This window comes from Tamandua tetradactyla, chromosome 17, assembly GCF_023851605.1.
Source record: "Tamandua tetradactyla isolate mTamTet1 chromosome 17, mTamTet1.pri, whole genome shotgun sequence".
In the NCBI taxonomy this organism is placed as follows: Eukaryota; Metazoa; Chordata; class Mammalia; order Pilosa; family Myrmecophagidae; genus Tamandua; species Tamandua tetradactyla.
This window is the reverse complement of record NC_135343.1, coordinates 65239829-65266659: the sequence shown is the minus strand read 5'-3', so window position 1 is coordinate 65266659 and position 26831 is coordinate 65239829. Positions and strand designations below refer to the sequence as shown.

The 26831-nt window shown below is 38.6% G+C and overlaps 1 pseudogene across 1 annotated transcript in view; it reads left to right on the top strand.

Moving 5' to 3' along the window:
- The first annotated feature begins 6371 nt into the window (after nucleotides 1-6371).
- Nucleotides 6372-26831, top strand: part of LOC143661211 (immunoglobulin kappa variable 4-1 pseudogene) — a 45236-nt pseudogene continuing 24776 nt past the window's right edge. The window contains exon 1 of the transcript XR_013164450.1: nucleotides 6372-6445. The product of XR_013164450.1 is annotated as an immunoglobulin kappa variable 4-1 pseudogene (transcript). The remainder of the gene's footprint in view (nucleotides 6446-26831) is intronic.

Below are 26831 nucleotides of genomic sequence, written 5' to 3'. Positions count from 1 at the left end.
GGAACATGGAATCATCTGCTAGCTTCTTCTCTTGGCTTCCTGTTTCATGAAGTTCCCCAGGAGGCGTTATCCTTCTTCATCTCCAAAGGTCACTGGCTCATGGACTTTCTGCTTCGTGGTGCTGCAGCATTCTCTGCTCTCTCTGAATCTCCCATTCTCCAAAATGTTTCCTCTTTTATAGGACTTCAGAAACTAATCAAGACCTAGCCAAATGGGTGGAGACACATCTCCCTTAATCCAGTTTAACAACCACCTTTGATTGGGATACACCTCCGGGGAGATGTCTAATTACAGATTCAAACATATGGTGTTGAATAGGGACTATTCTGTCATTACAAAGTGGGATTTTGATTAAATAATGGCTTTTCTAGGGTCCATACATCCTTTCAAACCAGCACAGAGGGTAAACTCAAATATAATGAGATAGATAGAAGTGCAGGTAGTTCTTTTGGGGATCTATAAGTAATATTACCATATTGGAGCTGAACAAGATTTAAAGGGGTTTAAAGACCTATGTGTCCCACTGATTAACATGAGAAATATGCATTAGCTCTGCAAGAACTTCTTCAAATGTCTGATTAATGTACAAAGAGTGTTTAAGTCCAGAGTTCAGGAGGAGAATTGCAATTGCATGTGATAGGCTATGTTTAACAGGAAAGCATCAGTAGTAGCACAACAATGGTAGGGGTCAACAATGAGGGGAGTGACAAGAGTTAACCCTGTTTCATGAGGGGTTTATTAGTTATCATTCTCTGGGGAACAATGAAATTATCTCAAATGGAGAGTGTTGATGGACTGTGGGCTTTAGACTGTATACATGACACCTAACGTGCAGGTGGTTGAAGGATGCACTGACTGAGAAGAAGATTGTCTATGATGGTGCATACATGTGATTGACTATTGTGCTGCTACAAAAATGAACACAGTTGTGAGGCATGTGGTGATGTCAATGAACGTGTAGGACATTTGGTAAGACAAAATAAGCCAGAAACTAAAGAACAATTATTGAATGGTCTCCTTTGGAAAATACTTGTAAGAAAACAGAGTCCTAGATTGTAAGCTCTTATAGAAGACACATTTAGTCCAAAGAGGTAATTATTATTTCTGGGTTTTGAAAGACTTTTTTATATGTATCTACAACCTAGTATTGAGAGATAAAAGGAAAGCTGAGCACATCAGGATTAAAGTATTTGAGAACACAGGGGAAAGGAAGACATTACTTATATTTTAGAACCACACCTACTCTTTGAGACCAAAGGAAGAAAGATTTATTTTATCTGGAACCAAAATTTTCTGAAGCACTTAATCTAACTGTACCTTCTGGATAGCTCATTGAACAATTGAAACACAGGGAACCCAGAATAAGAATGAGGACCTTGAATCCTGTATATCATAATGTAATGTCTGGATACATCCTAGAATATTTTAAGCAGAAAATAAAAAAATATTGGCAAAGTATCTTGAGAGATAGGAGAAAAAATATGGAACTATTACACTTTTCCCTGATACACAGTATCAGGGAATCCCCTGATACTGTGTCAAATATTAGGGACACCCAAAGCAATAGGCCAAGCCCTTGGTCTTGTGGTTTAAACTTGTGAAGCTTACATAGGTAGTGGAGAAGCTTAGCCTGCCTATAGGCGTGCCTAAGAGTGACATCTGGAGGACCTGCTTAGTTGCTCATATGTGGCCTCACTCTCTCCTCTTTGCTTTTTATGTACGTTATATTATAGAATTAAAAAATGTAAAAAAAAAATTGGAAATGCGTATTCCAATCATTCAAGGTAGTAGCAAAATCTCAATTTTGCTGGCATTAGCTAGGTGCAATTATTAACAGCAAAATTTTCACCAGGCATATAGTAAATTTAAGGAGGAAGACAAAAAACAATCATCAATTAAAACTAAACCAAATATTTGAATTGGAAATTTCATAACTGAATTGTGGAATATTTGGACCAAGAATACAATTAGATTCTCCTTCCATTTTATTGAATGTAAAACGTTGGTCACCACAGAACTGTTTCCAGATTTTAGAGTCATTTATTCTTAATGTTGACACTAGTGGGAATGGGAGAGTCCCCTTCATTTGTCATGACAGAGGTTGGGATCCCAAGGAACTGCCTATGCTCAGTTGAGTGGTACTATGTTTTCTTAATTAAAATCAAAAAATTAAATTTAAGCAGAAAAGGTTTAATATGATGTTGGATGTGGGAAAAAAGAATCATCAGGACAACTTGATTGATCTTGGACTGATCCACTTAAGAAAGACTGAGCATAACACAGAGATATAGAAAATAAGTGCATTACAGCTGGTCATGCTCATGAACCTCTGGGAAATCCTTTGCATCCACCCATGGTGACACATACCCTGGTTTGAATATTCCTGCTCTAAAGGATCTGTTTTGGACCAAAGGATCCAATGAGATGTGGAAAATTGGGGTCAAAGAAGCGCATTTTCCGTGTAATGTCCAGCTCTCACTTTCATTTGAGATGCTGAATGTCAGGGTGAGATCACTAATGCCACTCCAGATGAGGAGTGGCTTTTGGTAATGGTAACTTACACTGGGTCATCTTAAGCAGTCCTCACTTGGTAACAACATACTCTCACTCAGCTCTTCCCAAGCAGCTTTCCATGTTTTTTTATAATGCTTTATTCTTTTTGTGTAACTTTAGATTTATAGAAAATTTGCAGAGACAGTACAGAGAATACCTGACATCCTCACTCACTTCCTCTTGATGCTAACATCTTACATAATCATGGTTCATTTGCAAAACTGAGCTATTTATACTGGTAAAATAATAATAACTGGAGTACAGACTTTATTCAGGTTTAACCTTTTGTTTTCTAATGTATTTTTCCTGTTCTAGGATCCAAACCAGCACATGTTGTATAAGCTTTCTATGAAGTTTTTACAAGAATATTGAGTGATTTTAAAGAAGAACATCCTGATCTCTGCTAATGCAATGCTCTTATATGAAATCAGTAGCACAGTATTTTATTTTTTACCTGAACATTCTATGTGTTTTTCAACTAATCTAATCATTTTAATATGAACAATTAGTTTTTTCCTCTTTAGAGACAATTTTTTAAATCATCACATGCACTCATTCATCCGAAAATGAAAATTAGCCCTTTAATCATGAGACTGCAGCTACAATGGGGAATGAACATTACATAGATCACAACAAGTGTTTGAGACTATGATGCATGTTAAAGCTGCTGCATGTGGACTGACCCTTACAATCCACTTAACCTGATGTTATATCTGCAACAAGAACATGTGTGCTGAGTGTTCCCAGGTGAGGGAATGAGGTAGTGAGAGCAAATGCACAGGCAGCAGAGAGGTCCAGGTCTTCTAGGGATGTCCCCAGGTCACTCTCCTCTATGACAGATTCCTGCCCAGAATTCTTTCAACTCTCTGAGAAGACGATTCTTATAGTCAAAGAAGGGATAGATTTGGGCCATCTTTAAATCTAATTCTGTTCTTCTTTTGGTTTTCATAGCACAATATTAAGCCCTGAACCTGTGGTTGTGGTCTGATGACAGGAAATCATTTGTGGTGAAAAGAGGTGTAAAATACATTCATTCTACTGGAGGAGAGAGGAGTCAATATCACTCAGTAAAGAAGTAAATGAGATAGTTTCTTCTCTCTGGAGTCAGGAATCCTCATTTAATATGAGATTGATTGATAAACCCATATTAGTTTTGTATCAGTTAATAACCAGTGAGCAGTTCATTATTTCTCAGTGCTGTAGGTCAGGAGTCTGACTGAGCACAGTGTGAAGGGTTCTCTGCTCAAGGACTCAAAAGGATAAAATCAAGGAGTCAGTGAGGCTCTGTTATTTCCAGAGCTTGGAGTTCTCTTGCAAGCTGATGTGGTTGGACAGAATCAGCTCCCTGGGTCATGGTATTGTGATACTATTCCCTTGCTGTCTGTGTCTCTGATCTCCTAGAGGCTGCCCTCATTCCCTGCCAACATGGCCCCTCAACCTCCGTATCCAACATCAGATATTTTCTACCATGTCAAATCCTAACTATCTGTGAGCTTTACTGAAGTCTTAGTCTCTGAGCAGTACAAAAATATTTAAAGGGTTCCTGTGAAATAGTCAGGCCCACTTGAATGACCTACCCAGCTTAATGTCAATAGTTTTTATTTCATATGCAAAGTCCACAAAATCACTCCACAGCCAAATATAATTAGTGTTTGAAGAACTGGGATAGGGTTTGTACATGCCAGCACTCAGGAAACTTGAGGGCCCTCTTAGAACTCTACCTACCACAATGCTCTTTTTACCAAGTGTTGTTTCACCCCAATTTTATTTTTGGCAGTGGGGAGTTTGGGGGAAATTTAAACTAAAAAAGAATCACTATATGACTTTAGAGGAGAGAATAGAAGCACTAGTTTTCCAGCTGGCTCAGAAAGCATAATCATTCCACACTTCCCATTTCCTCACAGTATTATTGCACATAAAATGACCTAGAGAGTATCTGTTAAAAAAAATAATTAATTTGGACTCATGTGCCATGGATTCTCACTGCACTTAATCTAATCCCTCAGTTTTCATCCTCTTTAAGGTTCCCCTAGGATCAGGCCCTTGTCCACTTTTCACAGTTTTATTTGTGTTCATAATCATCCAAGATGACATCCTGTGCAGTTTTGACCATGTTCTTCCCAGAGATTTGAAGGCCAACTGCCTACTTCATTCATGCAGGAGGTCAAATGTCCATATTCAAATGGGACATTTCCATGCACAATGTTTCATGTGGACTCCTCTGCCTCAGTCATTTGCATGACACAAACTGTTTCATTTCATGTCATCATGTTCTTTAATAAATGTTGGGATAGGAAGGATATTCTACTGCATTGAAGCAGGAAACCGGACAATTATGAAGTAAAATTCATATTAACTATATATATATATTAACTTCATGGAAAAGCAGGGAATAAAAACAGGGAGAAGAGGGCAAACGTGAAGCAAGTACTGGCATCTTCAAAACCCATGTATGTGGTGGACCAAGGACACGATGGACCTTTGACTGGATAGGAATATCTTCCTCGTGGTTTGGGTCTGTGCCACCCTATTCATGAATGCCTGGAAATGGCACCCTCACTTAACATAATGAGCTCACAGGGAGACAAATCATGGAAAAATAAATGTATTATTAATAAGAATTGGAACAATACATGCGTTAGGATGTTCCACATTGTGGAAGCTTCTTGGGGACAGAAAAGTGGTTGCTTTGCAGGAAAAGTGGAAATCATGATACAGGACAGATTATGCTATGTACATAATTGTTAAACTGTCTCAATTTTTTCAGTCTCCCTCTGGTTCTCTTCATGGTGAGGGATGTCCTATGCAATGAACCTGGGTGCACCTTGCCCCATTTGTCCTGTATTAGCAGCTTTGCTACAGGAGGTAAATCACAGAAAAGTAGGATAGGTGAGGCTGCAGAAGTGTCCTTTGTTTGTTGTCTGCCTCTCTCAGATAACTGAAAGGTTCAAGAGGTAAGGGGCTCTGTTTCACTCATTCCATAACCTAATGTTCTGGGGCTAGAACAGTTTGTGTTGGTATTTGTATAATTCTATAAATATTTTTGGCTTTGGTAAGAATAAATGCAAATCTGCTGTGAGACCTTGGGAGGTGGAGATATTTAATTATTACCATTAGATGGGGCAGTTACCCCTTAGGTATGTGAAGTATTCACAAGATAGTGAATAGTTTATTTAAGAAACTGATGTGAGGAATGGTGATTTGAGAAACCGGTGGACCTAAAGGGCAGTGCCAAGGGTAACTTGTAAGCACCTGGTGACTCATTTTCAGAGAAATTATTTGGGTCCAGAGCAATACCAGTGGTCTGGTTTGAAATATCTTGAGGGGATTTGAGATGTCAAAGAACTTCAAATATATTTAAAATTCCAAATAGACTGAGATAGATGTGCAATCTGTGCACTACATCCTCATTCTATACAGTTACATGAATGTATTACACACAGTTTCTGGTAACATATTTTTAAAAGTTCAATTAACTCAGAGATTTTGTACTCACAGACAAATATACTGTTTTACAAAATTAAGCATAAGAGATAATTTTTGTTAGTTTGAATCATAAAGTTCATAATAAAATATTTTAAATTTGGAAGTTTTCTAAAGTGTGTTGAAAAAACTAGTTTTAGTTGATTTCTGGGACATTTGCAGGACAAACTCACAAATCCTGTGGTAATGTTATTTTGTCCCCTTCCTTCTGTTGTCTGTCTTCACAGTTCACTGCACAGCCCATTTCACTTTATACCCTGTGCTGATTTGCATAGACTCCTGGGGACTTGGCTGCTGCTTAGACTCTATTAATGGGGATTCCCTGGAGATGGGGCCTGAGTGCACCAGACGGTGAGCAAGATGCTGTCACAGTCCCAACTCCTCATCCTCCTGGGGCTCTGGGTCTCAGGTGAGAGCTTCAGAAGAGCAATGTCCTTGTAAAGCTGGAGAGATGGTTTTCACATGCAGAGTGTACAGACTATTCCATCTCAAACAGATCTGATTATATATGATAAATGAGGAAAATTGCATTCAGATATATAATTTATATACTTGTAATTTATTGTATGAGCTTGTTCTTTTCTGCCTGCAGGTGCCAGTGGGGACATCGTGATGACCCAGTCTCCAGTTTCAGTGGCTGTGACTCCAGGAGAGACCATCACCATGAGCTGCAAGGCCAACCAGAGTGTTAGAAGCTACTTAAACTGGTACCAGCAGAAACCAGGACAGGCTCCCAAACTGCTCATCTATGGTGCATCCAACCGGGCATCTGGGGTCCCTGACCGATTCACTGGCAGTGGGTCGGGGACAGATTTCTCTTTCACCATCAGCAGAGCCCAGGCTGAAGATGTGGCCAGTTATTACTGTCAGCAACTTTACAGCACTCCTCCCACAGTGTTTCAGCCTCGAACACAAACCTCCTCTCCAAGCTGTGGGGCACTGAGTCCTGCAGCAGCAGCTGCTCCCTTCCTCCATTCCCCTTCATATTGAAACTTTCTGCCTGGTCTTAGTTAGTCTTCCTGTTTCACTTTTTCCTTTAATGGACTCTGTCTTTCTTTCTAGCCATCTTCATCCTTGTTACTGAAGCAGTTATACTCTATCTCCTTTCTAACTGCTCTTTTCCTTCACTTACTCTTTCCTTTACTCATTCCTTCAAACACAATTCTGTAGTTCTAACCACTTGTTGGGACTAGTTTCCTTTAATGTATCGGTGCTGCCTGGAGCCTGTAAATGCAGAGAGACAGAAGGAGAGAGAAAAGTAGCTGCCTAGTTAGGAGTCTCTGAGGGGGGGGAATGTAAAGGGGAATTCCTGGCACATTGGTATTTAGAATAGTTAGGGTCTGAATGTGCCATTTTTTGCCTTTTATTCCCAGCAGTCCAGGGACTGTTCTCTGCTCTCCCACACCTGGTTTCAAGGTGGTGTGGAGGGGCAGGGAGTGGGAAAGGGGCAGGGAGTGGGAAAGGGGCATGACACTGGCAATTTGGTCAGTAGAAGGAAAACAATCTTTATCCACAATGAAGCACTGTTTTCTTAGTTGACAGCACTAGACATCCATCAAGTTTCTTTCCCCTGGGTATTTATTTTATATTAATATCTTTACACTTCCATTAAAGCTAGAATAGTTCCATACTGGAATTACACAATTCATTATTCTATTTTAGTTTTATATTTGTGAATGAATTTGTTATAGTTAATGCTTTTCTTCATTGATTTCTCTTTTCATTTTGCAGTTATCACATAAATTCTGAGAGTCTACTGCATTTGGTTAATAATGGTAATAAGCAGTTAAATACATGGCTCTGTCTCAGAGTTTAAGTGTGAAGGGGTAACAGACATTGATTAAAGAATATCAGAAAATGCAAACTTTGATATAGGATATGTATGTACCTTGCCAACAGGGAGTAGTACCTTCTATGGTTGTGTGTGTGTGTGTGTGTGTGTGTGTGTGTGTGTGTGTAGCTTAATGCATGGGAAGGGTTTGGTAGGTTTTTAAGCAGACAGAAGCCATGAAAAAATTTGCCTTTTGAAAAGATCACTCTAGCTTTAGCTGAGTTGATATAAAAAAAAATTAGTCAGGAATAGATGTAGGAACACCAGTAACAAATCTATTTCAGGAATCCAGGAGAGAGATGTTGGTGGCTTTGTCAAAAGCCATGGCAGTGGAGATAGGAAAATATGGTTGGATGGGGGAATATGTGCTTGTAAGATTGACAAGAGGTGGCTGCGAGTGCTGAGATAAAGTGTGTTGTCGAGGATGACTGCACTGATTCTGACTTAGACAACAGGATGTGTGCTGCTCCTTCCCTTGGATGAAATTGGGTGGGGTTGTCTTGTGTGAAGGTGTAAACCTCATGAGAGAATTCAGAAGAGAAGGTTGAATGGTAAATATAAATAAATTAGAACAAGATACAACTGTTCTATCAACTAACATGAACTTTGATAGAATTATAGCTTTCCTCTATTCAGTTTATTTTTATTTATTAATTTACTCAACAAATATTAATTGACGAAATACTCTCTCAAATGCAGTGCTGGGTACTTTTAGAATATTATTCTTCATATGTATCAATAAATGTGTGAAATATTATGTATGATAAATATATATTTAATACTTAATATTTCATCTTGAAATATCATAATAAAAATTGCATAAAACACGCACACATACCTATCTGTGATTAACAGCAACCTAGCAGTCCCCAAGATCCCATCATGACCTGGCTCATTTCTGTCCCACAACCTACTGAAATCCACCCCTCCCTTACCAACCATAACCCTTCTTGATTTCTCTGAATCTCATAGAACCACTTCCTTGATTCATATTTTTAAATTCCAGATAGGCATCACTAAGGAATATAGTTTTGCTTGTTGTGGAACTTAATGTAAATGGAATCATCCTGCACACATTATTCTGTTGCTAGTATATTTCATATGATATTTATAGAACATCTATTTTGTTGTATGCATCTGCAATTTATTCACTTTCATTGTTGAATAGAATTTCACTGCATGACTCCACCAAAATTTATCAAATCACCTCTTTTTTAAGCAGTTTTCTTCACACACCATACATTCCATGGCCTTGAGGGACAGGTCTGTTGCCTGCACCTGTGTCCCCACTATCTCAGCACACCTGCACTCTGCCTTTACCTGTGGTTCTTCTGAGCCCCTCCCATGCCTGGAGGGTTCCTTCCTGTTGCCCAGAGACTGCAGACCATCTCTGGCCTGTACAATCCAGCAAACTTTCCTGCTATTCAGAGAACTGAAAGGACACCTTCTCCAAGAAGGCTTAAAAGCCAGTTTTGGGGAGGGTTCCCCACTTCTCTGTGCTTCTCTCAGGGATGCATCCTCTGCTCGGATGCCATGTGGAGTTCTCTCACATCTCAAAGTTGCTTCTCTGTCATAATTTAACAATTCTTTATATTAAACTTCCCTTTTCCAAACTGTTGACTCTCTCCCAGGATTTACCAGGCTTTCTTTAGGATCCAGTGCTTCTAGTATTTTGAATTTTGTGGTGAGTTTATTTTATCTGTGGAACATTCTGTCTGGTAGGACCTTACTTGTGCTTTTCATAAGTGGAACACAGACATGAAATTACTGTTTTAAAAATATATGGATAACTTTAAATCATGTTTTATGATTGATCTCTAGCTCAATAGCCTGAAATTCAGAGAAAATGTTTTTAGAATTTTCAGTGTTTTGAAATGTCATCATTTTGTTTGCTGTCTCTGCCCAAGGTATTTTTTAATTTTTATTTTTTAGTGTGGACAGGCACTGGGAATTGAACCTGGGTCTCTGGCATGTCAGGCGAGAACTGTGCCTGCTGAGTTGCCATGGCCTGCCCTGTGATCATTTTTTATGTGGTTCCATGTGTGCCATGAAATGAATGTTTAAATCTGTTAATGTTTTCATAACCTTTCTGCAGTTTGTCAGGTTTTCTTATTTATGTTAAATTTTCCTTGCTGTTTTGCAAAGCTGAAATTGGAGATCAGTTAAACCACCTTTACCATTGTGTATTTATGCTTTTTCTCCCTAAAATTGTTCATTTTTCCTCTCTACCTTTTAAAGTTTGGTTATTAGATGGGTAAAATTCAGTGTTGTTATATCTTTTTTTTGGCTTTTCTAAAGGGGAATTTAATAAGTTGCTAGTTTACAGTTCTAAGGCTGAGAAAATGTCCCAATTAAAACAAATCTATAAAACTGTTCAATCAAAGATATCCATCCAGGGAAAGATACCTTGGTTTGAGAAAGCCGATGAAGTTCAGGGTTTCTCTCTCAAGTGAGAAGGCACATGGTGAACACAGTCAGGGCTTCTCTCGGCTGGAAGGGTACATGGCAAGCATGGTGTCATCTGCTAACTTTCTCTCCTGGCTTCCTGTTTCATGAAGCTCCGCAGGAGGTGTTTTCCTTCTTCATCTTCAAATGTCACTGGCTTGTGGGCTCTCTACTTCTTGTGGCTATGTCATCTTCTCTGCTCTCTGTGAATCTCCCATTCTCCAAAATGTTTCTTCTTTTATAGTATTCCAGAAATTTACCAAGACTCACCCATGGGTGGAGACATGTCATTACCTAATCCAGTTTAACAACTACACTTGATTAAATAACATCTCCAGGGAGATGGTCTGATTACAGTTTCATGCATACAGTATTGAATAGGGATTATTCTGCCTTTATGAAATGGGATTTAGATTAAAACATGGCTTTTGTAGAGGGCATACATCCTTTCAAACCAGCACAATGGTGGAGTAGGAAGTACCAAGATCAGATCTTCCACCAAAACAACTATTAAACTGACAGGAACTGTTTGAAATAGCTGTTTTAAAACCTTGGAGTTGAGTGGAACATTGTTGGAATCATCCAAGGAAGAGCAGAAAGAAAAGGCTAGTAAATTATGGTAAATATACATGCAGCAGCTACTCATCCACAGCCCAACCACATGGCAGGAAACAGTGGTGGCTGCAGCTTGAGCTCCTGAAGTAGTTTGCTGTTAGCAAGTTGGGCTATAAGGTCCTAGTCTTCCCAAATTCATGAGTCAGTTGCGGTCTGACTACTGGTCACTGATTTAGATCAACTCTTTTAGGTCACGTTGGGGGCAGATCTGAAAGTGTCCATTGTTCCAGTACTCCAGCAAAAACAGCAGAGTGGTCTTGAAGAGGCAGTACCTTTATGGTTTTGGGGATTTTTCTCCTTCTTGTATTTCCATTTCCCATTTGGGAGCAGAAATAGTTTGGAAAAGTCACAACTTGACAATATCAGACCTCAACAACAACAACAAGAAAAACAGCTATCCCAGAAAAGTGGGAAAACAGATGTCCATAGCTACACAATTTAATATTCAGTATGTCCAATCCTCAACAAAAAATTGTAAAATACACAAAGAAGGTATGAACTGTCCATGAGAAAAATTTATCAGAAACTATCCTTGAGAAAGCTCATACATCGAAATTAATAGTCAAAGACTTCAAATCAACTGTCTTAAATATGTTCCATGATCTAAAGGAATCCACATACAAAGAAATGAAGGAAATTTGGAAACTTGTTGTCTGCACAAAACACAGATGAACATTATAAGAAGGATTTAGATTTTGGAGCTGCAAAGTACTGTAATCAAGATGAAAAACTCATTAGAGGGATTCAGCAGCTGTTATTAAACAATGGTGCACAAATGTCCATTTGTGACCTTAACTTCAGTTCTTCTGAATGGGACTGCTGGATCATATGGCAAGTCTATGCTTAGTTTCCTGAGGAATTTTGTCAAATGCCTTTTCTGCATCAATTGAGATGATCATGTGTTTTTTTCTGCTTTGACCTACTGATATACTTTTATCCTTGGGTCTAAAGTGAGTCTCCTGTGGTAAGCATATAGTTGGGTCCTATTTTTTAATTCATTCTGCCAGTCTCTCTTGATTGGGGAGGTTAATCCATTAACATTTTTTTATTAATTAAAAAAATTAACAACAAACAACAAAACAATAAGATATAATTCCATTCTACATATATAATCAATAATTCTTAATGTCATCACATAGTTGTATGTTCACCATTTCTTAGAACATTTGCAATGATTTAGAAAAAGAAATAAAAAGACAAAAGAAGAAATAAAATGATAATACAGAAAAAAAGTTATACATACCATACCCCTTAACCCTCACTTTCATTTATCACTAGCATTTCAAACTAAATTTATTTTAACATTTGTTTCCCCTCTTATTTATTTTGTTCCAAATGTTCTACTCTTTTGTTGATATGGTAGATAAAAGGAGCAACAGGCACAAGGTTTTCATATTCACAGAGTCACATTGTGAAAGCTATATCATTGTTCAATCATCATCAGGAAACATGGCTACTGGAACACAGCTCTACATTTTCAGGCAGTTCCCTCCAGCCTCTCCACTCCATATTGAACAATGAGGTGATATCTACTTAATGTGTAAGAATAACCTCCAGGATAACCTCTCGACTCTGTTTGGAATCTCTCAGCCATTGACACTTAGTCTAATTTCATTCTTCCCCCTTTTGGTCGAGAAGGGTCTTTCAATCCCTTGATGTTCTCAGCTCATTCTAGGGTTTTTCTCAGTCCCTTGATGCTGAGTCTCAGCTCATTCCAGGCTCTCTGTCCCACATTGCCAGGAAGGTCCACACCCCTGGGAGTTATGCCCCATGCAGGGAGGGGGAGGGGGGTGAGACTGCTCATCATGTTGGCTGGAGGGATAGGCCACATCTGAGCAAGAAAAGAGGCTCTCTTGGGGTTGACACTTATCCCTAAATTTTAAGTAGACTTGACCTATCCTTTGTGGGGTTAAGTTTCATATGAACAAACCCCAAGACTGGGGATTCAGCCTGTAGCTTTGGTTGTCCACATTGCTTGTAAGAATATCAAGAATTCGACATGGGGAAGTTGAATTTCTCCCCGCTTTCACCATTCCTTGAAGGGGGCCTGCAAATACTTTTCCACTCACTGATCAAATCACTCTGGGATTCATTGGGACATCACTCTGGACAAACCAACAAAATCTCATGTCCTACCTGAGATTCCAAGTACTTATGACGTTCAATCAAACTATCTACATAAGTTATATTAGGAAATGCTCTAGCCAAAATATGATTTTGTAACAAATAACTATTTTTTGCTTCAGTCTCACACATAAGGTGACATTTTAAAATATTAATTACCATCTATTTTCAGCACCCTGCAATAAGGACATTCCTTTGTTCTTCCTCATGCAAAAACATTTCTAAAGTTTGTACATTGTACATTTCACTGTTGTTGTACACTCTAGGCATTCCTAGATTACACCGTCTCAATTTTTAACATCCATCTTTCTTTCCAATTTCATTTATGTCCCCAGCCCTCCTCCTTCTATCATTCTCACATGCAGCTTCATTCAGTGTTTTAGCATAATTATATTACAGTTAGGTAGTATTGTGCTGTCATTTCTGAGTTTTTGTATCCAGTCCTGTTGCACAGTCTGTATCTCTTCAGCTCCAATTACCCAATATCTCACCCCATTTCTATCTTCTGATGATCTCTGTTACCAACAACATATTCCAAGTTTATTCACTAATGTCAGTTCATAGCAGTGAGACCATACAGTATTTGTCCTTTAGTTTTTGGCTAGTCTCACTCAGCATAATGTTCTCAAGGTCCACCCATGTTGTTACATACTTCATAAGTTTATTCTGTATTAAAGCTGCATAATATTCCATCATATGTATATACTACAGTTTGTTTAGCCACTTGTCTGTTGATGGACATTTTGGCAGTTTCCATCTCTTTGCAATTGTAAATAATGCTGCTGTAAACATTGGTGTGCAAGTGTCTGTTTGTGTCTTTGCCCTTAAGTCCTCTGAGTAGATACCTAGCAGTGGTATTGCTGGGTCGTATGGCAATTCTATATTCAGCTTTTTGAGGAAACACCAAACTGCCTTCCACAGCCATTGCACCATTGGACATTCCCACCAACAGTGAATAGGTGTACCTCTTTCTCCACATCCTCTCCAGCACTTGTCATTTTCTATTTTGTTGATAATGGCCATTCTGTTGGGTGTGAGATGATATCTCATTGTGGTTTTGATTTGCATTTCTCTAATGGCCAGGGACATTGAGCAACTCTTCATGTGCCTTTTGGCCATTTGTATTTCCTCTTCTGAGAAGTGTCTGCTCAAGTCTTTTTCACATTTTTTAATTGGATTGGCTGTCTTTTTGATGTTGAGATGAACAATTTCTTTATGAATTCTGGATACTGGACCTTTATCTGATATGTCATTTCCAAATATTTTCTCCCATTGTGTAGACTGTGTTTTTACTTTCTTGATGAAGTTCTATGATGCACAAAAGTGTTTAATTTTGAGGAGCTCCCATTTGTTTATTAATTTCTTCAGTGATCCTGCTTTAGGTATAAGGCCTATAAAACTGCCTCCAATTATAATATTTATAAGATATCTCCCTACATTTTCCTCTAACTGTTTTATGGTCTTAGACCTAATGTTTAGATCTTTGATCCATTTTGAGTTAACTTTTGTATAGCGTGTGAGTTACGGGTCTTCTTTCATTCTTTTGCATATGTATATCTAGTTCTCTAGGCACAATTTATTGAAGAGACTGTTCTGTCCCAGGTGAGTTGGCTTGACTGCCTTATCAAAGATCAAACATCCATAGATGAGAGGGTCTATATCTGAGCACTCTATTCAATTCCATTGGTCAATATATCTATCTTTATGCCAGTACCATACTGTTTTGACCACTATGGCTTCATAACATGCTTTAAAGCCAGGGAGTGTGAGACCCTCAGATTTGTTTTTTTTTTCCCTCAAGATACTTTTAGAAATTCGGGCCACCCTGCCCTTCCAGATAAATTTGCTTATTGGTTTTTCTATTTCTGAAAAATATGTTGCTGGGATTTTGATTAGTATTCCATTGAATCTGTAAATCAATTTAGGTAGAATTGACGTCTTAACTATATTTAGTCTTTCAATCCATGAACATGGTATGCCCTTCCATCTATTTAGGTCTTCTGTGATTTCTTTTAACAGTTTCTTGTAGTTTTCTTTGTATAGGTCCTTTGTCTCTTCAGTTAAATTTATTCCTAAATATTTTATTCTTTTAGTTTCAATTGTAAACGGAATTTGTTTCTTGATTTCCTCCTCAGATTGTTCATTACTAGTGTATAGAAACAGTACAGATTTTTGAATATTGATCTTGTAACCTGCCACTTTGTTGTACTCGTTCATTAGCTCTAGTAGTTTTGCTGTGTATTTTTTCGGGTTTTTGACGTATAGTATCATATCATCTGCAAACAGTGATAGTTTAACTTCTTCCTTTCCAATTTTGATGCTTGTATTTCTTTTTCTTGTCTAATTGCTCTGGCTAGAACTTAAACACAATGTTGAATAACAGTGGTGATAGTGGACATCCTTGTCTTGTTCCTGATCTTAGGGGGAAAGTTTTCTGTTTTTTTCCCATTGAGGATGAGATTAGCTGTGAGTTTTTCATATATTCCCTTTATCGTTTTAAGGAAGTTCCCTTGTATTACTATCCTTTGAAGTGTTTTCAACAGGAAAGGATGTTGAATTTTGTCAAATGCCTTCTCTGCATCAATTGAGATGGTCATGTGATTTTTCTGCTTTGATTTGTTGGTATGGTGTATTACATTAATTGATTTTCTTATGTTGAACCATCCTTGCATACCTGGGATGAATCCTACTCAGTCATGATGTATAAATCTTTTAATGTGTTGCTGGATTTGATTTGCCAGAATTTTGTTGAGGATTTTTGCATCTATATTCATTAGAGAGATTGGTCTGTAGTTTTCTGTTTTTGTAATGTCTTTGCCTGGTTTTGGTATGAGGGTGATGTGGGCTTCATAGAATGAATTAGGTAGCTTTCCCTTCACTTCAATTTTTTTGAAGAGTTTGAGCAGGGTCGATACTAATTCTTTCTGGAATGTTTGGTAGAATTCACATGTGAAGCCGTCTGGTCCTGGACTTTTCTTTTTAGGAAGCTTTTGAATGACTGCTTCAATTTCTTTACTTGTGATTGCTTTGTTGAGGTCATCTATTTCTTCTTGAGTCAAAGTCGGTGTTCATGCCTTTCCAGGAACCCGTCCATTTCATCTAAATTGTTGTATTTATTAGCATAAAGTTGTTCATAGTATCCTGTTATTACCTCCTTTATTTCTGTGAGGTCAGTGGTTATGTCTCCTCTTCTATTTCTGATCTTATTTATTTGCATCCTCTCTCTTCTTCTTTTTGTCAATCTTGCTAAGGGACCATCAATCTTATTGATTTTCTCATAGAACCAACATCTGGTCTTATTGATTTTCTCTATTGTTTTCATGTTTTCAATTTCATTTATTTCTGCTCTAATATTTGTTATTTCTTTCCTTTTACTTGCTTTGGGGTTAGTTTGCTGTTCTTTCTCCAGTTCTTCCAAGTGAACAGTTAATTCCCAAATTTTTGCCCTTTCTTTTTTTTTGATATAGGCATTTACGGCAATAAATTTCCCTCTTAGCACTGCCTTTGCTGCATCCCATACATTTTGATATGTTGTGTTTTAATTTTAATTCACATCGAGATATTTACTGATTTCTCTTGTAATTTCTTCCTTGACCCACTGGTTGTTTAAGACTGTGTTGTTGAGCCTCTACATATTTGTGAATTTTCTGGTACTCTGCCTATCACTGATTTCCAACTTCATTCCTTTATGATCTGAGAAAGTGTTGTGTATGATTTAAATCTTTTTAAATTTGTTGAGACTTGCTTTGTGACCCAGGATATGGTTTATCTTTGAGAATGATCCATGAGCACTTGAGGAAAAGGTGTATCCTGCTCTTGTGGGGTGTAATGTCCTATAAATGTCTGTTAAGTCTAGCTCATTTATTACAATATTCAAATTCTCTGTTTCTTATTGATCCTCTGTCTAGATATTCTGTCCATTGATCAGAGTGGTGAATTGAAGTCTCCAACTATTATGATAGATGTGTCTATTTCCCTTTTCAGTGTTTGCAGTGTTTGCCTTACATATTTTGGGGCATTCTGGTTCGGTGCATAAATATTTATGGTTTTTATGTCTTCTTGTTGAATTGTTCCTTTTATTAGTAGATAGCATCCTTCTTTGTCCCTCTAACTGTTTTATATTTGAAGTCTAATTTGTTGGATATTAGTATAGCTACTGCTGCCCTTTCCTGGTTGTCATTTGCATGAAATATCTTTTCACAACCTTTCACTTTCAACCTATGTTTATCTTTGGGTCTAAGATGTGTTTCCTGTAGACAGCATATAGAAGGATCCTGTTTTTTAATCCATTCTGCCAGTCTATGTCTTTTGATTGGGGAGTTCAATCCATTAACATTTAGTGTTATTACTGTATGGGTAGTACTTTCTTCTACCATTTTACCAGCCAGGTTTTCCTGGACTAAACTGGCCTCCTATTAGGGGGAAGCAGTCACCTACATCAGTTTTCCCTGAGTGTGGAACCCAGAAGGTTAAAAGACTTTCCTGTGAAGTCTCTGGGCTCTGTTTTTCTTATCCTGCCCAGTATGTGGCACTTGTTTGCCTGCAGGTCCCACCAGCAAAAGATATTGTGGCACCTTTAATTTTCGAAGGACTCTCCCTGCTGGGGGCATGGTGAAGATGGAGAAGAGGCTTTAGGCTGGTTTTAGTGGCTTCAAATTGCTGAGCCCTGGGTTTTGAATTCCTTGAGAGAGGGATTCCACCTGAGTTGGGCTTCACCCCTCCCCTGGGGAAGGCACAGGTGGGAGCCTTGAAAGCAGTCTGTTTCTGCCTATGCCTGGGAGAGTTGCAGCCCCAGTAGTCCTGTTGCTGAATCCAGAGGCAGCCAAGCGTCCATACAGACAGCCACAAAAACCTTCATTTCATTCCCTATCCTATTTTTCAGTTAGCCCAATAAGCAACCTCCACCTTGACCAGGTTTGCCTGATTGGAACACTATTTTTAGTAGTCAGAATTTGTTAATTAATGCCACAATTGGTGTTTGCTTGGACTCAGTCCCTGCTACTGTTAGAGTGTCTTTCCTTTCCCTCTGGGAAGCTGCCTGTGGGGGAGGGGTGCCAGGTGCCGGCTGCCGTGGCTTGGGGAATTCACGGTTCTGGGGGGCTCGCAGCCAGTCCAGCTGGTCCAGACTGGGCTACTCTGTGTGTCTGGTCACTGTCATGGCTCCAGGAGCTGTTCTGCACTGTTTCTGGTTATTTAGTATTTGTTCTGGAGGACGAAGTAAAATGTGCACCTTGCTAAGCTACCATCTTGTCCCCTCTTCCCAGTGTTGTTATATCTTGAGTGTGAATTGACACATCTATCATCGTGAAGTGAAATGTTTTCCCAAGCAACACTTTTTGTTTTAAATCAGAGGCATTTTGGATACTATTATAACTACTGTATTATTTTAGTTAATCCTGCAGTTTTACAAATATATAAATATCTTATATAAATAATTTATATTTATATATAATTGTTTATGTATATTATTTAGAAAAATATAAATAGTAAATTATAATTGTATCATAATTCTATGTAAATAAATAATTATATACATATAATTTTCCATTCTTTTACATGCAATCTTTCTATAGTTTTACAATTCCTTAATGTGGCTTCTTTTAAGGACAAAGATTCTGGTTAGGTGTGACTCAACATGGGATGATCTTTACATTTTAGTTGAAGAAGAAATGATGCCTTCTTTATTAGTGTATTATATATAATGTGTTTTAATCCTTCTAATAGTTATTCAATAAATTCTATCACACATAGCAATATTAATGATTAAAATTAATTAAAATCTTTGTGGTGGTGTGAAATTGATGTGCACCACAGAAAAGTGACTCTTTAACCCTGATTCAATATTGCTTTCTGGGGTCTTTAGACCAAGTTGTGTCCATGGAGATGTGACCCAGCCAGTGGTGGGTGCGGCCTTGTGAACAGGTGGTTTCCTGGAGGAGGTGTCTCCACCCATCACAGGTAGGACTTCTTACTGGAGTCCTTAAAGAGAGAACCATTTTTGAAAAAAACTTCAGAACTGACTCAGGTGACAATGTTGTCAGAGTCAAGAGGGGACACATGTTTTGAAATGCAGAAAGAAAATGCCTCCAGGGAAGCTGTTTGAAATGAGATGCTAAAGAATCAGCAGATTCCAGCCACACCTGACAGTGGTGTGCTGGAACCATCTGCCTTTCTTGAGTCAAAGTATCTATCTCTGGATGCCTTTGATGCATATTTTTATAACTTTACAATGTAAATTTACAGTGTAATGAATTGTCTTTTTAAGAGCCATTTCATTTCTGGTATATTGCATTCAGGCAGCATTTAACAACTGAATACAATCTTCAACAGTCCTCATGGCTAAAGCAATATCCTTAGATTAGATATTCAGAATTTTTCTGAAATTCTGTTTATTTCTCAAATGTTGATGGTTATTTTAAGTACATTACTTTTCTTTATCTTTCACTAAATATCAATGCTATTGTTTATGTAATTAATGTGCATTATTACCCACATTTGTCACTTTCCACTTATCTTTGTTTCCCAACATACCACAATGGAGATTTTCCATCAGTCTAAAGAGTCATTGGAATTTCTATGGAAAGTTTCTGATAGTAAGGCATGCTTTCATTGGTAGTAAAGAAATCTCCTGAGATAGCCTTTATTCTTGAAGGACAGTTTTACATTTAGAATTCTAGACATGTAGATATTTTTTCCAACTCTTTGAAGAGACCATATTGTCTTTTGCATTCATTGTCATTATTGAAAAAGTCAGCTCTCTTAGTGTGTTTTCAATGGTATGTGAAAGTTCTTTGGGTGAAAAGACCCAAATGCAGGTTGTCAACCAGCTGCTGCTTCTCACTCCTCTTGAACAAATCTTTGAGAATGTTTTCGATTTCTAGTGTGGTAATATTTCTGGTTCAGAGTTTGTTTCCTGATATCCAGGTTTTGCTTAACCTTCTGGGTCATTAAGAAAACCATTTCTGGTCCCTCTGTCCTGTCTCCAATTCTGCTGTCTGTCTCTCCAGGATGTCCTGCTGAAGCTCAGAGGGGGTAGGGCCCACAGTTGTCACCCTCCGAGTGTATGAACCATTGGGCAAGGCTCCCAGACCCCATGCTCTTGAGAGCAGCCCTCTACCATGCTGACAGGATGTGGTGCTCAACCAAGCCCAGCCCAACCCCATAGCCTGGGTGTCTCACCTTTTTTCAGTAGGGTGGAAACTCCTTTAAGGATCTAAGTTGGAGCCCACACAAGGTGTTTGGGTCACTAGCATTTTCCCATGAGATCCTTGGCCACTGAGCATCAAGGATTGGAACCTTTAAACCCACGGGGTAGGGGAGGTGATTGACTCCAGTGCAGACAGCAGCAACACAATAGTCTCAGATTTTAGTGGACCTTTGTCCAAGGGGTGCCCTGTTACCCCAGCAGGAATATTCCCCTCCATAAGGGCTCTGGCCAGGAAAAAATACCTCTCACCTAGGGATGATGTGATACCCTTGGAGAAATTCTGGGAGACACAGCTCAGACAGGACAGTCAACATAGTCCCCAGTCTCATTGCCACCTGCAGGCATTGGGGTGATGTGTCAGATCCATCCAAAGGCAAGGCCAGGAGGACTTGTTCTGGGTAGTCTAAGGCCAATGGATCAGGGAGATGCTCCTCCTTTGCATCCTCTATATCTTTTCAGAACAAAGGCCAATTAATTTATACTAAATTTGCAAAGCTCTCACCCAGTTCTTTCCTCCATTTCAGGGATCTCCCTTCTTCTCCTACAGAGGCAGGAAGCCAAATTACTCAGGGTCCAGGGAGCTGCCCCATGCTTCCTTGCAGAATATTGGCCCTTTAATGGATCCACAGCTTTGGGATGGTGCCTAAGTAACCCCAAAATACACCAAGGGAAGCAGTACAAGGTAGCACCAAAGCACACCAGTCAGTAATGAAGCCTCCCAAATGGTGCTAGCCACTGGGACAGCTGATAATTAACCCAAGGGCAGCTGGATGCATTCCTACCTTGGTTTGTGAACCAGTATCAAATCACCCTGATTCCCAGGCCAATAGTTTCGATGATATGTGGAAGTTCTTTGAGTGATAACAAAGAAGCACAATTAGCCAGCCAGACTCAAGTGTAGAAAAGGACAGCTATATTGACTTAAAGGACATGGAGGAGGAAAGCAGAGAATAGAAGAGGTTCAGGATACCAATCTTACCTAAACTTGGCCCCTATGGGGGTGGGGGTAACAGTTATGGAGGGGCCATGGATTCTTATATTTATCTTTCCACTTTATTGTGTCCCAGAGAGAAAGTAAGCCTTTAACCACAGATACTGGAAATTACAATTTTCAAACTATACAGAGCAAAACCAGAAGTGGCCAGGGCCAGATCTTTTGGAGAAACTGAATGCAGATTCTGATCATTCAAACCCTGGGCAGTTACAGGCCTTGCTAACAATTATAAGGCTTTAGATGGCAAAAGGCTGTCTAGAAAAGAAGCAGGGTTTGATGAGGTGGTCACTCAAGAAGACTGCTTTTCCATAGGCCAAAATGATGGGATACCAAACATAATTTATTTTATGCCATTATGAAAGATCACTGCACTGAAGGGGTCTGTATTTTTTCTGTATTACTGCCTGTTTTTCTCTTTGTCTTTGATATTCTGCAGTTTTCTGAGATGTGTCTCACTGTGGACTACTATTAACTGATTTGGCTTTGGTTTGATGGGCCATTGAGTTTCTGAATTGGTTTCTTTTACTAGTTCTGGGTAATTCTCAATCATTACTTATTCAAATATGCATGTACCCATTATCAGCCTTCCTCAGATGTATATTAGTTCTTCTCACTGTACATCTTATTGTATCCTCTATGTCTCTGAGGTGTTTTTCCATATTTTTCTTTCCCAGTATTGCATTTTTGGAAAGTTTCTTCTGCTCTGGCTTCCAGTTCTGTAAATTTTCTACTACTGTCCATTATCTCCATTCAGATTTCAATTTTGGTTTTCCTTATCCAAGATCTAGAAACTATTGTTTGTTTCTGTTTATGAGTGTAAGGTCATTATTCACATTTACCTTTCCATATACATATTATCATATTTGTTATTCATTCCTTTAAATAAACTCTGTGATAGTTTCAAAATCTGAAGTATATGGAGAAATGCTGTTGTCAATTTCCTTATGATTCATGCTGCACATGTGCCTTCAGAATTTCCCACCTGGATGGGTTCTGGGCTCTCACTGCCATGGATTTTGTATGGATCTGGAGCCCAGGCACATGTTTGCAATGTTCTTAGATGTTTTCTGGACAATACTCTGTTTGGTGTTGAAATAGCTCCAGTTATCAGTCATCCAATATCTTTTCAGATTATGAATGTAATTAGGGAGATATACACATTCAATATGAGGTTCTTATTTAGATTATCCTGTATTATTGATTGCAAATTGTGTAACAAGAGAATGCTATCCATTTTGAATATATATATTTACTTTAAAATTATTGCAAATTCCATTTCTGAAATAGATTGCTACATGTTTCATGGTGAATAAGTCACATTTTCTCTGATGATATTTTTGGTATTATACATTATATCCTTCCACAATCCACAATGCAATTTCCTTGTATGAACCCGACCTGCTTTGCAAAGGCCCCTCTGGCACTGCCCAGCTGCTCATAGGTTTCCAGTCAGGCTCTGTGTGTTGGTGATGTGAAAAGAGCTGTTATTGGCAGGGCAAAGGAACTGATCATGTCACATATTACCTCTTTCTAATTTTGCTGCCCTGGGACTCTTGTTGAAAGTGAAAAATAAGCTCAATCAAGCAAGATTTAAATCTTTGTATATTAGGAAGAATGAATTTAGATGCACATGGAAAAAGCTGGAACTTCCAGAACCATTACAGCTAATATAGAATGCAATAAGCTTCTGAGATAAGAATAACTACAAGGAAACAAAGAGCGGTCAAGCTGTTTCTGAATTTGTTGACATAATCTGTGCATCTGTGTTAATGGTCCATTCTGATTGCAGGTGACACAGGGGAACTTGTGAAGTCTGAGGCTCCAGATTTCCTGGCTGTGTGGCCATGTCTGAGGTTAAATATCAGCACCATGTCCAGTCCTAGTATTTTATCCAGTCTCAACCACAAGAACATCTTAGCCTGGTACCAGCATGAATTAGTTTGCAAGTCCCCAGAATATGATATGCCATACTGGAATGGCTTTTAAAAAGAGAATTTAATAAGTTACAGTTTTAAAGTTCTAAACAATAAAAATGTCCAAGCTAAGACCTTCAAGGAAAGACACCTTAGTTCAAGGAAGGCTTAGAGATCAGGAACACCTCTGTCCACTTGCCAGTCACATGCTGGCATCTGCTGCTCCCTCACATTGCTTCCACAGTGCAGGCTGTCATCTCTTGGCTTCCCTTTCTTCTCCAAGTGTCAGCATCTGTGTAAGCTCTGGGCTGTGTTGGCTCTGGGTGTTCTTTAATTTCTGACCATCTCCAAAATGCTTTCTGTTTTAAAGGATTCCAATAAAATAAACAAGACCCACCTGAAATGGGTGGAGTCACGTTACCACCTAATGAAAAGTTTACACCCACCAATGGGCATGCCACAACTTCATGGAGGTAATCTAATCAAATTCCAATCATGATATTGAATCAGGATAACTGAAATAGCTACTCTCACAAGATTGGATCAGGATTAAAACATGGCTTTTCTGAGGTTCATAATAATTTCAAAACAGTACGCTGCAGAAACCAGGACATTTCCCAAGGACTCATCTCCTTGGCATCTACCAGGTACTGGATTCCCTGACAGTTCCTTGTCAGTTGATAACCACAGACATCCTTCTGAGCATCAGTGGGTTTCAGGCTGAAGATGGGCAGATTACTTCTGTCAGAATAATGGTGACTTTCCTCCCATTGTGATTCACTGTTTAATACAACCTCCTCTTCTGTGTTGCTTGTCAGTGAGGCTCTTATGAAGTAGCTGTTTCCTTGATTTAACAACCTCCACTATCTTCCTCAGGGATTGTCTACTGATGCTTTCCAAGAGGGTTTTCAGTGTCTAGGTGATAGTTAGGCGATCTGGTCTCTTCATTCCCTTTTTGTGATTGTCACTGTGGGAAAAATGCAATAAAGATCTCTGTTTTAGTTTCCTATTTATTCTGTAGCAATTCCCACAAACATTAGAAATGTCTCATTTACAGTTCTGCCCATCATTAGAACAATATGGATCTCACTCAGCTAAAATCACTGTACTGCAGTGTTCCTTTGTGTTAAGCTCAGGGGAGAAGCTATTTCCTGCTCTTTCCAACTTACAGAGACCTCCCAATTCCCTGGCTGTTGCTCCCCTTCATTAATCTTCATAGTAATAGCATTTCATCTCCTGACCCTAATTCTGTTGTCACATGTTTCTCTCACCACAGTTCTAAGAGGATTTTTCCTTTTAAGGGCTCACATGTTTCCACAGGGACACCCAGATAATCCAGGGTGATTTCCCATCTCAGCATCTGTGTACTTCATGATATTTTCAAAGTCCTTTCTGTCATATTTGGTAGCAGGATACAGTACTTTCTTTGGAGGTTATTAATCTGACTCCTGAAACCTTCTTTTTCCTTGCATCATCAGTTCCATTGTCAGTACATTCTCTCTAGATGGATACACATGACTGCAGCATGCAGAGTCCATGCAGCACTGACTGGTTAGAGGTGCAGTGAGATTTATACACTGATGAATCAATATTAAACTTTCCTGTTCTAATTCTTTCTCAATCTCCTATTTGTCCACTCTTCTCTGACATTTTCTTCCACAACATCAAATGCTTTTAAAAGATATAATCTTCACCACTTCATGTTAAAAATCCCCACCACTGATTCTGTCCTGCCTCTCATCCATCCTCCCTCCTGGATCCTCTTTCTAGCCAGGACTTTCTGCTCATCATTTTCTGATCATAATTCTTTGTAGTCAGACTTAGGTTCTTTGCTCAATTCTGCCTTTTTTTCTAAAAAAAAAAAGAAAGCACAATCAAAGTGATGGAAAGTCATTTCTCTCATTTATACTCCTTCTAAAGAACTTTCTCTAATTTTGTAAGCCTAAGTATCCACAAATTCTGTTATAAAGATGTTATGTACCCCAATAAATGCCACATTCTTTTAATTCATTCTTGTGGGGTTAAGTATATTGTGAGTTGGGTTATTCTTTTTTAGGATATTTCATTTGAGATGAGATACAGCCCATTCAAAGTGGGTCTTATTCCTTCATTGGAGTCCTTTACGAGAAGTTAAAAGGTAGGTGTGCTGGTTTGAGTCTGTTGTGGACCACGCAGAAGTCTTGTGCTTTAATCCTCATTCATTATTGTTGGATGGGGGCTGTTGGATTGTTCACATAGGGATGTGTTTGCAACCATTCAATGTGTATTGCTTACTGGAGCCCTTTAAAAGGGAACTCTATTGGAAAACCTTTTAGAAGATGCAGCCAGAGAGCTTTGGAGATGAAGAAGGAAAATGCACCCATGGGAGCTTCATGAAACAAGAAGCCTGGAGAGAAAGCTAGCAGATGTGGCCATGTGTCCCTTTCCAGTTGAGAGAGAAACTCTGGATGTCACTGATCTTCTTAAACCAAGATACCTCTCGCTGCATGCCTTAGATTGGACACCGCTTTAGGCTTGCTGTAATTTAGACATTTGCACAGCCTTAGAACATGTAAAATTACAACTTAATGATCAATTGCCCTTTGTAAAATTTGTTCTGCTTCTGATATATCATATTCCAGTAGCTTGCAATCTAGGCAGCAGGTAAAGAAGGAGAATGGAGGGAGAAATATGCAGACACATTTTGGGGACAGCCATTGAAACCAGGGTCTGTAGTGAAGGACAAACAGATATTATCATGTGGTCTGATGTGACAGTAACTCTGGATACTACAGCCTTTCCTCAGAGAGGATTTCTTCCTTTTGATGCCTTAATTTGGACATTTTCATGGCCTTGAAACTGTAAGTTTATAACCTAATCATACCCAAAATGAAATTCAACCCATTTCTGGTATATGGTGCTATGTTGTCTTTAGAGAACCAAAATGCCATAAATGAGTATACATTGATCCCTAAAGTATGAAATATATTTTGTTCTGACCCTTGCTTCTTCTGGGAACTTAGTTGTTTTACTCCTCATGACTAGTTTTCACATATGTATAATGACTGAAATAATTTTGTATAGAAAAACTTTATTTTGTAGAATTGTCATGAGGCACAATAAGTCAATACATGTAAGTGTTTAGAGCAATTCCTTGCACGTGGACCACACTTGGACAATGCTATCATTTTCTCACTGTAGAAGTGCCTCTTTTTTCTCACTCTAAGTATATCTTCAATTTTTATCAAAATATAAATATATCCTTCAATCTCAGAGTCCTCTGGTTACCACCTAAATTTTTTGTTACCATGTGTTGCTTGAACAGTGGACACCACGGTGTTCTCCCACTCACAACACCTCACAATGAATTCAGTGATGTCTTCTCAATTTTTGTATTGAATAGTCAGGCTTCAATCATTAGCCAGATTGCCAATAATTTAATAAGTAGATAATTATGTTAATGACTAATTCCTATGATATATTTCAAATACCTCCTTTAATATTACTTAAATTAGGTGAAATATTGTTTTATTGTTATCCCCAATGTTGCTGGGATCTGCTTATGTGCTGTAGAGTTGGTTTCTAAATTCTCACTCACTGAGTGGTGAGACAGGCTACAAAACAAAATCTTAACATTTTACTGAAATGCAGATACACAAATCACAAGTCTGGGAATTTGGAATTGTT